A 17677-nucleotide genomic window follows, 5' to 3' on the forward strand; every position below is an offset into this window, starting at 1 on the left:
ACCAGATCGTCGGTCCACCTTGCTGGAGGCCTTCCCACGCTGCGTCTTCCGGTCCGTGGTCGCCACTCGAGGACTTTACTGCCCCAACGGCCATCTGTCCTACGAGCTATGTGCCCCGCCCATTGCCACTTCAGAGTCGCAATTCTTCGGGCTATGTCGGTCACTCTGGTTCTTCTGCGGATCTCATCATTTCTGATTCGATCACGCAGAGTAACTCCGAGCATAGCCCTCTCCATTGCCCTCTGAGTGACTCTGAGCTTGTTGATGGGGCCCATAGTTAGCGACCACGTCTCTGTGTCATAAGTCATCACTGGCAACACACCTTGGTCGTAAACCTTCATCTTGAGACATATGTCTGTTGTGAGACAATGTATGTTAGACTAAATCGTGGAAACCAGAGAGAACAAGAATTCAATAGTGCCACCCTCTAGCACTTATTCATTGCTATTACCATAGACACAATGTAAAATAATTATTTGTTGCTAACAATAGACTTTTTATGGAATTGTAATGATAAACAATCCGACAGAGGATGTTAAGAGATATTTCTTTTATTGAGGGTTTTATGCTAATGTTAGGTGCTAGGACTTATAATACTGCGACCTATATAGATCTATTGAGCTCGCAACAATCGCTCAAAGATAGCTAGACTACCGTGAGGGACAAGAATTGAAGGATATTCTTAGAAGCGATGGTTTTTATCTATTCAGGAGACTTAGCGCAGTTGGGTGCACAATTCTACTGTTAACCATAAGAATAAAAATGGATGTATATTATTTTTCAATGGCTTTTTTCTTGTTATATCTTCTATAATGGTTATATCCCTTTCAAGTGATGAGTATGGTTTAATGAATGAACTCTTCGACGCTATCTGCAAATTTTTTCGCTAGTCCCTGGATGTCATATGTTTTAAGTACTGAGAATTTTAGACTCCCCGATCCCTGCCATTTTGCGGATAGTTCAATTCTGTATTATTTTGGCAGTTGTCCTGATTGTTAATTTCTATATCCATATATCATCTAGATTTCTACTGTAGGATTCTATTTTCTGTTTCAACAAAGATCCATTCATAACCTTTTTACTTATGTATTGTAACATATATTTACTTAAATGTACGCATGTAATATACTTGAGCTGAGTTTCTTGTCAGTTTTTCTCATCTCGAAATCATTCCGAACTGACGGTAGATTTGACATATCATAAGAGTCTGTATTAGACCTACATGAATAAAGATATTTTGAATTTCGAATTCGAATTGTGTTAATGTTTGTGTTGTAGTTAATGAAATAATGAACTAAATAAATCAATGCAATGAAGTCAATAAACAGAAAGCGATTTTAATAAATCAAGACAATAACTCAGACGCAACATGGCGGTGCGGTGGCGTGACAAGGCGCAGTCTATATTCGGATTTATTAAAGAAACGCCTAAGGGACACCGCATGTTACCGACATTCTGACGTGATCCAGTGAAGGTCACGCAGAATATAAGAAATGATCAACAAACTTATTCACAAGCACATTTATATTGTATTATTAAAATATTCTTCATTCGAATTTGTTGGAATTCTTCCGAGATGAATCGAATGGATACAAAACGACGGCATCTATGGTTTAGCGGTTTAATACGCCCCCTTACTTTCGATGGTTGCAGGTTTGAAACATTTGTATTCATAAGTATGATTGTCGGTATAGGTCTGGGTGTTTTCTATGTATATTATGTATGTATTTACAAAAATAAACATTATCTAAGTATGTATATCAGTTGTCTAGTACACATAACGCAAGCTCTATTTACCTTGGGATTAGACAGCACTGTATGGGTTATCCTGGATTATATTATTATAACTGCATTCAATACTGAATCCTCAAGTCATTTTCTGCTAAATACTATTAGGTATATAGTAATAGTAGATGCTCCGTTTCTAGCACATACACAGTTATAATAATAATCTCAGGACAATTCACATAACCCCATCTAGACCCAAGTTAAGCTAGCTAAAGCTTGTGTTATGGGTACTAGATAATGATACAATGATATAATACAAATACATAGATATATTTTTTTTCGTAAATACATGCATATTATATATAGAAAATACCCAGACCGATACAAATAATCATATTCATGAATAAATTATAACGCCCTTAGGTGTTAAGTTCGCCATATGTACATTTATATATTGTATTTGTGCATTAAAGTTTAAATAAATAAATAAATAATTGTTGGTGCCGTGCGAGGATTCGAACCCGCGACGATCGGAAGTAAAGCGGTATACTAAAGCGCCAGACCAACGAGGTTGTCAATGTTACCACATACTATTAAAAAGGTAAATAAATCCTGAAGTAAATAAATATTATTATTATTACTTCCTGAGGTTGTTTCACGTTGTAATCGAATATTCGAGAATAATAAATACTATTGTATACATATTGTGGTACATTCATTGATTGGGTTTCATATAATTAATTCCATTTATATTAACATAACAATAGATATGTTACAAACAATAACATCATTGTTACATATAATATTACTAATTTGTTGTTCTTTGTTGATAAACACAGTACCAGTTACAGGATAAGAGGCGTGACTCCTCATTAAAAAAAATATAACATATTTCGCCATTTCATCTCTAGGCGGAAAAAGGTTATGTCATTAAGCCGACTTTACCGCGCTTTTTAGTATTCTATTTTTAAAACTTTCCGCGCCATTTTTCTATGTTGCCAGTACTTATAATAGTATTCTTTTTTTTAATGTTTCCGCGCCATTTTTCTATGTTGCCAGTTCTTATAAATGGGATACAGATTAAATATGTGAATAAAGATAGGTTCTGATCATTTTAATCCTGCACATTCTAACATTATTATATGACCATTTTTAGGTTCGTTACCATTTTATTTAACTAGCGGTGGTTACCATCTGTTGGTGATCAAACGATACAAATAAAGCATCTATATATGTAACTGCATCATTGTGACAAATTGACCAGGAATTTATAACGATTATTTAGAGATATTTATCATTGGTAATCAACGTCTATGTGACAGACTCTACCCATTGGCTTTGCGGCGTGATATTGCATCTCTGTGCATTTTCTACCGCATATATCACGGGGAGTGTTCTGAGGAATTGTTCGGATTAATACCAGCTGCTGAGTTTCACCACCGTACCACCCGCCAGAAACTGAAATACCATCCTGATCATCTGGATGAATGGTGGTCTTCCACAGTGCGGTTTTCTAGAAACTTTTTGCCTCACACAACCACATTATGGAATCACCTTCCAGCAATGGTATTTCCGAACCGATACGATATTGAAACCTTCAAGAAAAGAGCTTATTCCTTTTTAAAAGACCGACAACGTACTTGCAATTCCCCTGGTGTTGCGGGTGCTCATGGGCGGCGGTAATCACTTACCATCAGGTGAGCCGCATGCTCGTTTGTCCCCTGTGTTATATAAAAAAAAACGACGATTTCTAGGGGGAACTTCGTGGTGGTCAACCTGACATGGAACATTGCCAACAATGGAATGGTTAGTCCACATTACTAACAGTCCTCTTCACCCCAACGCATGAGAATTATCGCAGTAATACTGTTAACCCAATATAAGAAATTAGTTCTTGAAAAATATTAAAATGGTAAAAACAAAATACGCAATTCAAAAATATATTTATTTCATCATTTTATATATTTAGGTAATTAAACATTCAATTCAATTAATATACATTCGGTTATTTAATTAAGGTGACTTTGCCGCGCTTTTTAGTATTCTATTTTTTAAATATTTCGCGCCATTTTTCTATATTGCCAGTATTTATATATCGGATACAGATTATATATGTGTTAATAAAGATAGGTTCTGATCATTTTAATCATGCACATTCTAAGAATATTTACTGTATATTTTTGCCTTCTTTATATATAACTAGTCGCCTAAAACGTACGCGTGTTACATTGTAGCGACAAATAAAAATAACAATAATAATAATTGTAAAAATATTAAAAACAAATTGTTAATTATTAAATATCATGTTATAAGCATATATAATGTTTAGACTTACTAATAAAAAAATCCATACCTATTATAAAAAGATATACTATAAGATTAGCAAGCGCTGATGATATCAGTATCGCGTACAAGCAGCGACAAAAAGGAGCATTTCGATTGGAGCGCACACCCATCCAATTTAAATCCGCGATGTAACGTGCAGACTTTAAAAATCAAATCGATGGACGCAACGTAGATTTTGTTCACTGATCCATAATTTGTAATTAATAATATATTTACCGTTAAATTTAGGGTAGTAATCAGATCTATCATTTTCTACATACCGTAATCTGATGAAGTCATCACAAATATATGAAGTAATTTATTTGCATTAGTAAGTAAGGACTTACTAGGACAATTTACACAGTGCAATTAGTCCAAAGGTAAGCTAAGCTTGTATTATGGGTACAGGACAACTGATATAAATACATTTTTTTTTTAAATACATTCATTTTAGAAAGAAAATACACAGACCGATACAAACAAACCTCCTCATGAATATTATATAAATGACTTACTTACTAGGACAATTCACACAGCGTCATTCAGTCCAAAGGTATTTATTATGTTTGTGTTATGGGTACAAGACAACTGATATAAATATATGTTTTTTTTAAATACATACATTTTAGAAATAAAACACCCAAACCAATACAAATCTACTCATGAATACAAATATTTGCGTGCGAGAAATCGAACTCATGACCATTGGACGCAAAGCGGTATAATAAACCGCTAGACCAGTGATGTCTAAAAAAACTCAAGCATCTATATGACGCTCTATTAATCGATGAAGTAATTTATTGTATTTGAAAATTTGTCTAAAAGAAAAGTTAATAAAGTTAACAAAGTTAATAATAAATAGTGTATTGAAAAAGTTCACTTAATTAATAATTTCCCTTAGAAAAACAGATATTTTTCGCCTCGTTACGAATTTATTATATGTATACAAAATATATATTTATATTTATACAAACAGGAAATTCTGTTTGAGCATAAAAGAGATTAAAACTTTCGCCGTATCAGCACGGACGAGGGCGGCCTTGGAACAATTGCTACGTGTTCCACGGCCATCTTACCCTCCATTAATCTTATTGTGATTTACTGAGATAAATATTGCAAATATTAGCTGTATGTATCTTCACGACAAATTGTTACCAAGGTTACTAAGGCAGAGCGAATTGTACAACAAATTCAAATAATAATAAACTTTTAGACTTATACTTGACCTAATACTTACTTAATACTATTACTTAATACTTAATACCCTAATTTCTATAAAACACGCGAAGAAAGGTGTGAAAAATATAATTTACGACACAGAAACAGGCTCCTTCTTCCATCCTCCACGTTAGCACTACATTCAAGTGGTCCTCTGGTGTCATCCATAAATATATATAACCACTTACCACTTTCTTTAAAAGAGATAAAAAATGATAAAATATTTATAAGAAATCTCAAGACATTGTTGATTAAAAAATGTTATTATACAATTTTAGAATATAAAAATGACATATTGAATTAAATATTATACAATTTTAGTAATTAAATATATACAATTTCAAATTATTAATTATTATTACTAATTTTATTATTATTATTATATATTATATAAAAAATAACTCGTCCTCCTCTCTTCTCTTCCGCTTGCTGTGCCCAACAGGGTCCATAATTAACCTACTTTGAAATGTACCTGTCTACCTATTTACTGTAAATAAAAAAAATAAATGACTTTAGAGCGAACTATACAATAAATACAAATATATATTTTATGTAAAAAATAGACGAATCCAAGTAACACGTTAGTTGTAATAATGGAATCGTGTTTCCATATGCATATGGATACATATATTTTATATATAGAAACATAGGTTTCTTTATGGAATGGTGCATCCGCCTGCGTTAACGGTTTACGCTGGCTGGACACCAGTGAAGGTAGATAAGATGAGCATGAGGTCAAGTTAGTTAGCACATCGTGACAAATTCACCAGTCATACTAACGACATTGTTTGTGTGCGAGGAATCGAACCCCTGACCATCGGCAGTAAGGCGATGTACTAAACCGATAGACGATCGAGGCCGTCTCATACAAATTACTTATTATTTAATAATTAATCATTTAAAATGAAATCTCTCAACATCAACTTACACTCCGTCCTAATACAAACTTATCTTGAGCCCATTAGGCTGCTCAGATCTCTACATAGGCTTAACTCGGCGAATTACAAAGATTAAACTGAAAGTTAACTAACAAGTCGTATGTGGCAACTAATCATTTAATTAGACAAGTTGAAGTCTGTTTAGACTTTCGACTTTGAACGGCACTTAATAACATGTCTGCGACCTTTTTATTTTATTTATTTAATTCATATTATAAATACATTACATATTAACATATATGTATCTTCGTTCTTATTTAATATTATAAACGCGAAATTATGGATGTTTGATACTCTTTCACGCATAATCTACTGAATGGATTTTGATAAAACTTTACAGAATTATAGCTTATACAACAGAATAACACATATGACATAAATTTTATGTTGGTGAAATTGCGGGCACTGCTTGTACGAAATAGTAATAGAAATATAAATTACTGGTTATGCCCGTGGTTTTACCCATAAATAAAAAAGTAACAACCATCCATCCATACTTACAAACTTTCGCTTTTATCATATTACGATGATATGTATGTGTAGGTATGATATATATGGTCACGCACTGACGACGTATAAGTCTTGGTAACACCGATACGCCACTCCCTTCAACCAGTAGTCTTCCTTCATGAAGGTGGGCAGCATGTTGGTGGGGACCAAAGCCACAAATGCAATATACATTTGTTCAAGCTACTATTTTAGATATCAAATGCTTTAACAAGAAAAAGGTTGCTAAAATAAATGTTTTTTGTTTGCTGAATATGAAGAAATATTGAAGAATACATATAACGTGATACCCGTAATGTAATTCATGTGCATAGACTACGGTTAGGGCTTATCCTCAGGTGGGCTCTCAGCTCTTGTGCTATTCCTAATATATAAATAAATTGTGAGATAATTGCGGCTATCTGGTTAATTTATTTGACGGCGAAGCGGTAGCGAGAAACATACCAGCGAAATCTGTCTTCATTCATTCATAATTTAAGAGCTACGCTCTTGTCGGTGGAGCTCTTGCCACTTTCTGCGATCTTCCATCATGCTCCTCAATTTGTTTGATGTAGCTATTCCTTGGTCTTCCCCTCCCCCTCTTTCCTTCTATTTTCCCCTCAATAATAATTTTCATGAAATCATCGTGCCGTATCAAGTGTCCTAACATTTTTCCTCGTCTATTTTCTATTGTGTTCAATATCTGCCTTTTTTCTTTTACCCTGTGTAGTACTTCTTCGTTTCTTACTTTATTTTATAGTTACTTTATGTTATAGTCTACAGTATTGTAAAAGATCTTTGCCTGTCTAGAACTGCAGTGGGTTGTATACTAAAACCTCTATAGTTAAAGCTGCACTAGCAGGTCTGTCTGATTTGTGGGCAGGGGGAGAAACACGAGCGGTGAAGATGAGTGTTCACGAACTTCGGCAAAGGAGCCCGTTAAACCTACACCCTGGTTACAAGTTCCAGGAACGATTTTCCCTCCGCCATACAATGGACCCGGCACTCGCACGATGAATCAGTGGAATGCTAAGAAGTTGGTTTCTCATGACATTATAAGATACCAAAGATATAAAAGATACCAAAAGATATCTTAATCCTCGGGGATGGTAGTGCATAAGTGGTATCATGGTGATGTTCGTAGTACATGTATATAGGCGATGGTTGCCTGTTACCGTCAATTTATTCACGGTTTTTTTTATTGGAGGGTTTAGGCTAAGACCTATAATACTGCGACCTGTATAGATCTATTGTGCTCGCCTTATTCAAAGTTAGTTACCTAGACCCGTAAGGGACAAGAATTAAAGGATATTCTTAGGATCGATGGTTTTTATGACCTCAGAATATATATAGGAGTATACATTCTAAATGATATATTTCGTTTATGCATGAGAGAGCTACAACCACATAGCAGATTTATGCGTATCCTCTTCTGCTTGGCAAAATCTGCAAATTGATGTGAAGCTAAGGTTTAATTTCGTCATGTGCATATTCAACTTGCATTGTCCATTGAGGGTCCTAGTCATGAAGTATATATTATATATATATATTTATTCAATAGTAGTAGCACAGATAATATAATTGGTAGTAGTAATGAGTAAAAAGTCGTTAGTAAAAGAGTGTAGTCTATTGGAGTGCTTATTAGAGCAGTTTCACCAGGAACATAAAAAAATGGGATTTTTTAAATAAAAACGACAACAGATAGTTTTAATCGTTTATTATTCTTGTACGATTAATATAATTATCTAATAGTTTATTTACGACATATAACACTTTGCAACAAGAATCAAATTATGAGAACATAAATAATTTCATATAATACCTAAATATTATAACATCTAAATATACATATGTACTTATAGCCAATACTAATTATTGCTGTATTTATTACATTAATTAATATAATTTTTACACTTTTTACAAATACAAATTAAGCGTTTGACGCTATGAGTGGAAATAAATTATTATTTCGATTAGATAGCGTGATAATGATATGCTTTATATATTATAACAATGATAATTTGTAACTTAATTATAATTTATATTACTACTAAAGTCAAGTTTATTTAGAAATGCAATCAAATAAAAATATATTTTATTAACATATAAATTATTTTTTGTGTTTAATTGCTTTTATTCCAGTTTTTGATTAAATTATATATTATATAACACATTTATGATATTATTACAAAATATGTATTATTAATGTATTATACATTGTATAATACTTAATAATATATATATAAAATATACGAACATAAATTTGAATATGTTTCATACAATGATTTCAATATTATGCATGAAGATTGTTCAAAATAATTGCGGATCATCTCTCCAGGGTACTATTGGGGAGAGGAAATGAAATGTAAATGACCCGAGTGTCGTTGTGATTCACGTTATAGGGGGCGTTTCAATCGATGGTAAGGGACTATAAATTATTTGACGACTGTACTGTATAAGATTTGAATGAATAAATAGAAATAAACTTAATATAAGCACTTTTAAACAGTTATATTTTTTATTCTAACACTTATTAGGAATGCAGACTCATCACAAGAAAAATGAGGAAGAGAGTTGCGTGTTGCTCTTTTAACTAAATGTTGTTTTAACATTAATAAGAGGGAGGCATGAAACAATCAACATAGAAACAGCTACGCACTCAATCTTTGTGAAATGAGATAATATTGCCAGTACTATGAATTTTAAGGTTAGTTCTACGAAAACATTATTATTATCAATAAACTTCACAATTTTATAATAATTTATAATTCGATACTTTCTCTATTTTAATTAAGTGTGTAAATAAAATAAATATTTTTTCTTATATATTTATTTTTATTGATCGTAGATGCACTAATAGTACTGTGCATTTACTATAAGTATCAACCGAATATCTTAAGATAATTTCGGAACAACTATGAGATATATCGATATATAATGCATAAGGAACATTGCTGTAGAATCAAATGGTTTAAATAATTATTATCTAGGATTAAAAGAAAAGAAGATCTATTAAAATAGTGGTGTACTAGATAACTATTATTATTTTTATTGTGTATTATTATGGTTATGTACTATATATGTAATAATACATATTAAGGAATATAATTTGTTAAAAATATATATACATCACATTATTTTTCTATACACATTATTTACCAGAACATTTTATTTTATACGTCCTTTATGATAATGCTTTTCTGAATATATTTTGTGTACATAATAAATAAATATATAATACACAGTATTATTATTTTATGCATACACTGACATTATTATAAATAATTACTTGAAAAGCAGAACTGCTGTAAATATATAATACATAATCCATAATCCCACATTATTAAATTATTTACATAATAATACATTCCATACAATGCACAATATTATAATTTTTTCTTTACATCCATTTTTATTGATTTCAAATACATTCAAACGGTTTATTATAATTAACTTATATTTAATAATAATAATAATAATTTACATAAGTATAACACTTATTGTTACGTATTTGTTTTCCCCTTTTGCAAACAAACATTATTATAACAAAAAATAACGAGCTATTGCCAACATTAGAAATCGAGAGAAAAATGTAATTGTAATTCTATTTTAATCGTACTACAAATAAGAAGATAAAGAATAATAGAAAACATAAAATATTGTCAAGTTTTAATTATTAATAATAATTTATACCCCATATATTTTTATATGATATTGTCATATCTTTTACACCTTTTATATTTATACCACTTATACCTTTGAATACCACCATCGTAGGCTGCACCGACCCCAGCATTCTATATGGCATCCTTTACATCTTTTTTAGGCTCGAAGGACCAAAAAAGATGTATAAGGAGACATAATAATACATACGGGTATAAAAGATAGTAATATAAATATGGATTCATCTACATATCATGATTATACAAATCTACAACTGTTATGAACGAGTCCAGAGTCTCCTAATCTATGTACCAGTATAAAATGAGCCATAGATGTCAATGAAACGAGAACTATGTAACAGTCACTATATATTTCGTAGCGTGACACACGTAATAAAAATATTTTTAATTAATAAAAATTTTTCATATCTATAATGATTATAATAATCAGTATGGAAAATATAAAAGAATTTAAAAACTAAAATTGCCCTATAAGCTGAACTCCACTTAACTGATGCCGCAGCGTGTCACTGCAACACTGACTTACAGCGGAAAAAGAACTGAATTATTTCTATCTGTAAAGTAACCAATAGCTCGTTATTGTTTTTAATTCACTAAAAACTATATTTATGTACGTTTAATGACTAAATCACTAACAAAGACATGACAGATCCGTCTACCCGATCTAGAAGAAGAAGCGAAAGGGGTTTGCTATAAATAGTGTACCACACCCTGGATCTGTCATAAGTGTATTATCTACTTATATAATATCACAATTTATACCTAATAGTTTAATTAATATAATTTTCCTACAGACGAGAATGTAAAATAGTATTCTTGTTTGTTATAAATAAATATATATTTAATAAACATAGCTATGTTTGAGGTTATATATTAATTTTAAGTGTTCAAGAAGAAATTAATATTTATTACATGTATTTCCGACAATAATAAGATGGAGTAATTTTCTTATAATTTATGATGTACCATTAAAATGCAATCTTATAAATAACTATTTTGAAAATGTGAGTATGTTATCTATGGTTAGAATTATATATATAAATATATATATTAAGTATAAATAAAATAAATGAAATTCTTCAAGCAACTATTTCGAAAATTACAGTAGCTTATGTAATATTAAATTTATTTTATATATGTAACAAAAACTACAATACTCGCTAACGAGAAAATAATTATACGAGCGGATATATAGTTTCTTCTTGATGTAATTTTCCTAAAAAAAGTCATAATAACGACCTATTGAGTGAAAAGGAAAATATTACGTTGGGGGAATATAATGGTACGAGATCCTTGGTTATGTGTATTTTTAGAAGGTAATTCAGACAGTATTACATTCACGAAATGGTCCTTCGAGTCGGATTTAGCTTATATAGTATTATTCATAAATCCTATAGTAATCCGCACATTATTAATGTACGAGAGTGTGTTTTTTCGTGTATTTGATACGGTTTGCAGATTGATATATAAACAGAGTAGATTTTGGAATGATTAGGTTTTTTTTATATTTTTTATTCATTTGCATTCCATAATGCTACAATGCTGCGTGATCGAATCAGAAATGAGGAGATCCGCAGAAGAACCAGAGTGACCGACATAGCCCGAAGAATTGCGACTTTGAAGTGGCAATGGGCAGGGCACATAGCTCGTAGGACAGATGGCCGTTGGGGCAGTAAGTCACCACGGACCGGAAGACGCAGCCGCCGCGGGAAGGCATTGGATGCGAGCAGCGCAGGACCGATCGTCGTGGAGATCTTTGGGGGAGGCCTATGTCCAGCAGTGGACGTCTTCCGGGCTGTGATGATGATGATGATGATGATGAATGCTACAATAGATGGGTAGATATAATATATATATGCTAAGAAATTATGTAAATTATAAAGAATAAAATAATATTATAACTATTTAAAAAACTAACGTTCTCTAAAAACATTGTCAAATTGTTTTACTGAAACAATATCAACGAATTATTTCTTTCAGCTTTACAATGCGTATTTTATATGTATTGCTTCGGTGAAATTGATATTATATCAGCCAATATGCTTACATTTCCATTATATTCGTATATGAGTGGGGTAACTTCCCATTTACATCCACTAGAGCCTCTTACGACCGTGTAAATATCACTCGTGCTGTTGCGAACACAATGTCCCCGAATGGAATCCTTGCTGAATACGAGCGTACAATATTACTGGAGTAATAGCCCATTATTCGATAAAGGTTTCTTTTATCACTCTTGTAACACCGCTGAGAAACTGCGGACAGTTGATGGCGGAGTTAGGTCAATGCGAACATTTACCTGCACAGGACGGGTATGATTGAGGAACCGTGAAAAGGTTCTCTTTGATGACAATCAATGTTTTATATCTCCAATGTTACACATACGTATATCTTATTTAATATAACGGAAAAAATAAAAATATCAATATAGTTATAAGGGTTTTAACACTAACTTTACGGCAAATAAAGGTTACCCCTATCGACGTTTCAACTAGGTTACAATAGCTGTATTAAAACCCATTCAACTATATTAATAATGTGTACTGAAAGTTTAAAATGAGAAATGATATTATTTCTTATGTGTTTAAAAAATTTTATTTTATATGTACTCAACAGTTATATTGAAGTTTAATTATCATAATAAAAATTGTACGTAATTCTTCAGTAAAGAGATATCGAACTAGAAACATGTTAAAATAAGTTATTAATGATGTAATAAAAGTTTTCAGAAGTGGATAAAAAAATAAATTTCTTTTTGCAACAATATAAAATTTTACCATATATATTTGCAACTTCAATATATCTAAGAAAATTAATTATTTAATTGCCAATTAAAATTAAAGAATATCCGAATAGTGCAGTAGAATAATTACAACCCACGTATAAATATTGGTAATGTCGAATATAGGGCATCAAAATCTAAGCTTTTATAAATAGAGTAGTTAATATTTGTCTATAATAGTCAAAGTAACAAAATAAATAAAAAAGTTTTTTTAATTTTTTGCTTGCAATTTTAGAATTTCCATTATAATAATAATTTGATTATTGAAATATATATAATATTAAATTGATTTAAAAAAGGAAACTAACATATGTACATATGACATGAAATGTTTCATATTAAATTAGGGTTGTATAAAATAGTAACTTAGTTATCTAATTACTATACATAAAAAATTTAACGCGCTAGCTGTATCGAGAGCGCTTCAAGCGCTGCAGAGCGTAAAACGGAACGCTCGAAGCGTCGATGCGTGTGACGTGGGAATCGGAACGCACTTTATTCCAGGAGTTTGCAATGTGGAAGCAATTTACTGTCAGTGGTGCTGAAAATCAATTTTGTTCAATGACAATGGACTCACAATTTTCTTACTTTACTCAGTATTTTAATGATGAATACAATAAACAGAAGCGAGGTCGGTGTAGGGTCAGACCGCCCTTGACGCTTGTCAAGGATAATTGGATTCAATATTGGTTTACTAACTATCGCACTTAGAACACATTACAAATGGCTGCCTATTTGGTAAACCTTTTATCAAAGGGTTATCCAGATCTTATAAACAATTTAAAGTGTACTAATAATTACTTTTAATAATAGGCAAAGAGAGCGTCCAGGCTTATTGGATGCCAGACTTACATCCCAAAGGACATAGATTCAAATTTAGCTGTCTGTAACCATCATCATCATCATCTGCTTTTTCCTTATCCCATTTATTTGTGGTCGTCGTAATATGTTTCTCTCTTCCATTCATCCCTGTTCTCAGTCATCTCGTTATTTACTTCCTCTCTTACCATAGCATTTTTCACACAGTCCATCCATCTCTTTTTTGGCCTTCCTCTGCCATCAACATCCACATTCATTATGTAACACCTTCCCTAAAATATTATCTTCATTCCTACGCATTACATGTCCATACCACGATAGACGACTTTAATTTGGTTGACCTTCTGTGTCAATTTTTATTTCTGACTGATTCTCCGATGATCCAAACACCGATAAAAATCTAAATTAATACTACTAATATGGTTAATTATGGTTGGCTCGACCCCTACCATGTACATATTCAGCGAAACGTGGTCATGTCAAGTGTTGCGTTCACTAGGACGCTTACCAGCAGTCGATAATGCCTCTGATCCTATCTGGGATGAAGTAGTGACATCATATGGAAATATATTATATTACTGACTGCCTCGGTGATCCTCTATATCGGTATCGCATAGCGCTTTACTTCTGATGGTCGCAGGTTCGATTGCTCCCATTGTACAGATATTTGTATTCATTACTATAAGCGTTTGTATTGATCTGGGTGTCTCTTATGTATATTATGTATGTATTCATATAAATAGACTAGTACCCATAACACGAGATCTGCTTAACTTGGTACTAGATGGCGCTGTACGAGGCGCTTCTCCAGGGTTATTATTATTATTATGTTCAATAAACTATGGCAACTTATAATTGCAAGGACTGGATAATTACATATTTTTTTACATTTGTCCCTATTCACGTAACATCGCATGTCATACAATACTAAGCGTGCAATATCTCTGCTGACTGTACTTGTTTGTAGCTGAAAACCTTAATTATAACTACAAAATGGTATGTTTTAATGTTTTCTATATACTGTTCCATAGTCTAATTGCATCCTGCGGCCTTGTCCGCATCAAGTAACTGTTGCCAATTAGTTTTGATTAACCCTTATATTAGGGTTAATTCATTTAAAATATATACACAATCAAATAAACTATTTTCATATTTGTTTCCATTAATATGAGTGTATGGGTATATGCATGTACGTACATACGTACATGCATATGTTCAAATAAGTAACATAAATATGTATATACTTTTTACTAAGGTGTTTGCAATTAATTACTTATAGTGATAACGCCTCGTAAATATAAGTGAAACCGTATCATCATCATATAGTATAAAACAAAGTCGCTGGCGCTGTCTGTCCGTCCCTATGTATGCTGAAATCTTTAAATTGCGCAACGGATTTTGAAGCAGTTTTTTTAATAGATAGAGTGATTTAGGAGGAAGGTTTATATATATAATACATGTACACCCGTGCGAAGCCGGGACTAGTAGCTAGTAACATAGAAGTGAGACCACCTTTTACTTATAACATACAGTGTTTTTATTTATGCTTACAAATAAATTAATAAAAGTAATAAATCGTGCAGACTTCTTGTTTTACCTATTAACTTATTATATTCTAAGCAATTTATTAGAGTTATTATTTCAATTAAATGTATGTATTGTATTGTCACGCGCTGAAGTGAATTGGGTGGGCTATTGTATGCGAAGTGTATGAACCGTATGGGATTCAGCCAATAGATCAGGTGACAAGTCGTGCCATGTATAAACGCTATACAGAAATACCTCATTAAAATATAACTAACTTGATTTTTTGGGTTAAAACCCATTTCCATTTTGATTACCCATTAAATTAATTAATAAAGCAATATAATAATACTAATAAATATATATTTTGAGCAACTATTACTTATATTACAACCTATATTAATAGAGATAGAAAATACCGTAATTGCAAATGGCAGTTATGATTTTAAGAAGCGTTTGACACTAAAACACTTACTATTATTGCCAACTTATATTAAACTATCACAATTATACAATAAGACGACGCCAGTGTATATCTATACACATAAATAAAATTGGAGTGTCTGTTTGTAATATTGAAATAACAGTTTTTTACTACATGCATATGAATATAAAGTATGTACACCAAAATAAAATTTTTTACAATTTTTGTCTGTCTGTCTGTCTGTTTATTCCGGCTAATCTCTGAAATAACTGGACCGATTTTGACGGACTATTTTTGGCATTAGGCTACTTTTGTTTTAGAAAAATAATGTTAAATTCCACGCGGACGAAGTCGCGGGTACAACTAGTTATAAATAAATTTGTTAAATAATGATAATTATCATAAAACAGTAATATACAATAATGTAATATTGTGTCGTGGACAGTGGTTATTTGGGGTTCAAAAGGATTACAAATTATAACAACCTTTTTGGGATACCAATATAAAAAATTTAAAAGTTTAAAATAGGTTATTTAGGGTTTAAAAGAGTTTTTTAAACCAATTACTATTTATACCAATATATTTAGGATATCAATATGAGAATTAACCATATTGAATAAAAAGATGATCGAGTTTAGTTTTTAGAACATATTAAGTAACATAGATGCCGTCGAATAATAATCTTCTTTTTGATAGTGGTTACAAAATTCATTATCCTTTACACATATTATATTGTTAGGATCAAAAAACGTTTCGTAAGAATTTTTCGATTAATTATAAGACATGTTGTTTTAAATTTGCCGCAGTTGTTATTTACACGTTCAATTAAAAAAAAACATGTTATCTTATCAGGTTTTATTAATTTTTATTTAATTTCGGCCATGACCATGTCCGTTGAAACACTGCCTAAATATCGGGAACTCATTAAAAATAAATAGAACGTGGTACGTTAAAAGCCCGGCTTTTTCCTAATTGTACGTATAAATAATGAATCATTTAGGAATATGTTTAATTTTATTATTATTATCGATGGATATTATAATATAGATTTCATTATAAACCTTACATATTGTTTAAATAGATGGACTTGTATATATTTGTTTATTTCGTGTAGGCTAGAAGTACATCCGCGTTAAATTTCTAGAAACATATTTGAGCCGGAAACGATTCGGAACGACGCTCAAAATGAAAATTTAAATAGTTTTTATTCCATTTCCGGTAAATTAAAAAAAACTTTGAAGGGGGATACGTTAATATATGCGATTTAACTATTTATATCTATGTATATTTATATTTAATTCGTTATATATTAATCAATAAATATTTACAATTGTTAACTACATTATTTACCCGGATATCCCAGTTTGGTGACTTAGTGAATAACAAGAGTTCAACTTTAACTGTTACTATAATAAGAGTTTAATCTACTTTACAACTGTCTCTAATATTTAATAAGCTTCATATGATACTATGTCCACAAAATTATTAAGGATAAGAATGAGAGAGGGCTGCCGAACGTATGAATTCCTTGTTCGTATCGTAGAAATGTACGAGGTTAGCCTTTGGTACGAACTAATCAAAATATCGTACACACTTGTACGAGGTTCTAACGAGGTGTACGATATTTTGACTTAAGGAAATTGATCACAATGCAGGGTGAAACAACCAAGTTGAGATTCAAACTAGATTTTTGACATTAAAAGTTTTATTAACGTTGGCAACCCTGAAATGAAATTATATGTAATAGTAA

The sequence above is a fragment of the Achroia grisella genome, unplaced genomic scaffold, assembly GCF_030625045.1.
Source record: "Achroia grisella isolate CSIRO2021 unplaced genomic scaffold, CSIRO_AGI_Agris_v1 utg474, whole genome shotgun sequence".
In the NCBI taxonomy this organism is placed as follows: domain Eukaryota; kingdom Metazoa; phylum Arthropoda; class Insecta; order Lepidoptera; family Pyralidae; genus Achroia; species Achroia grisella.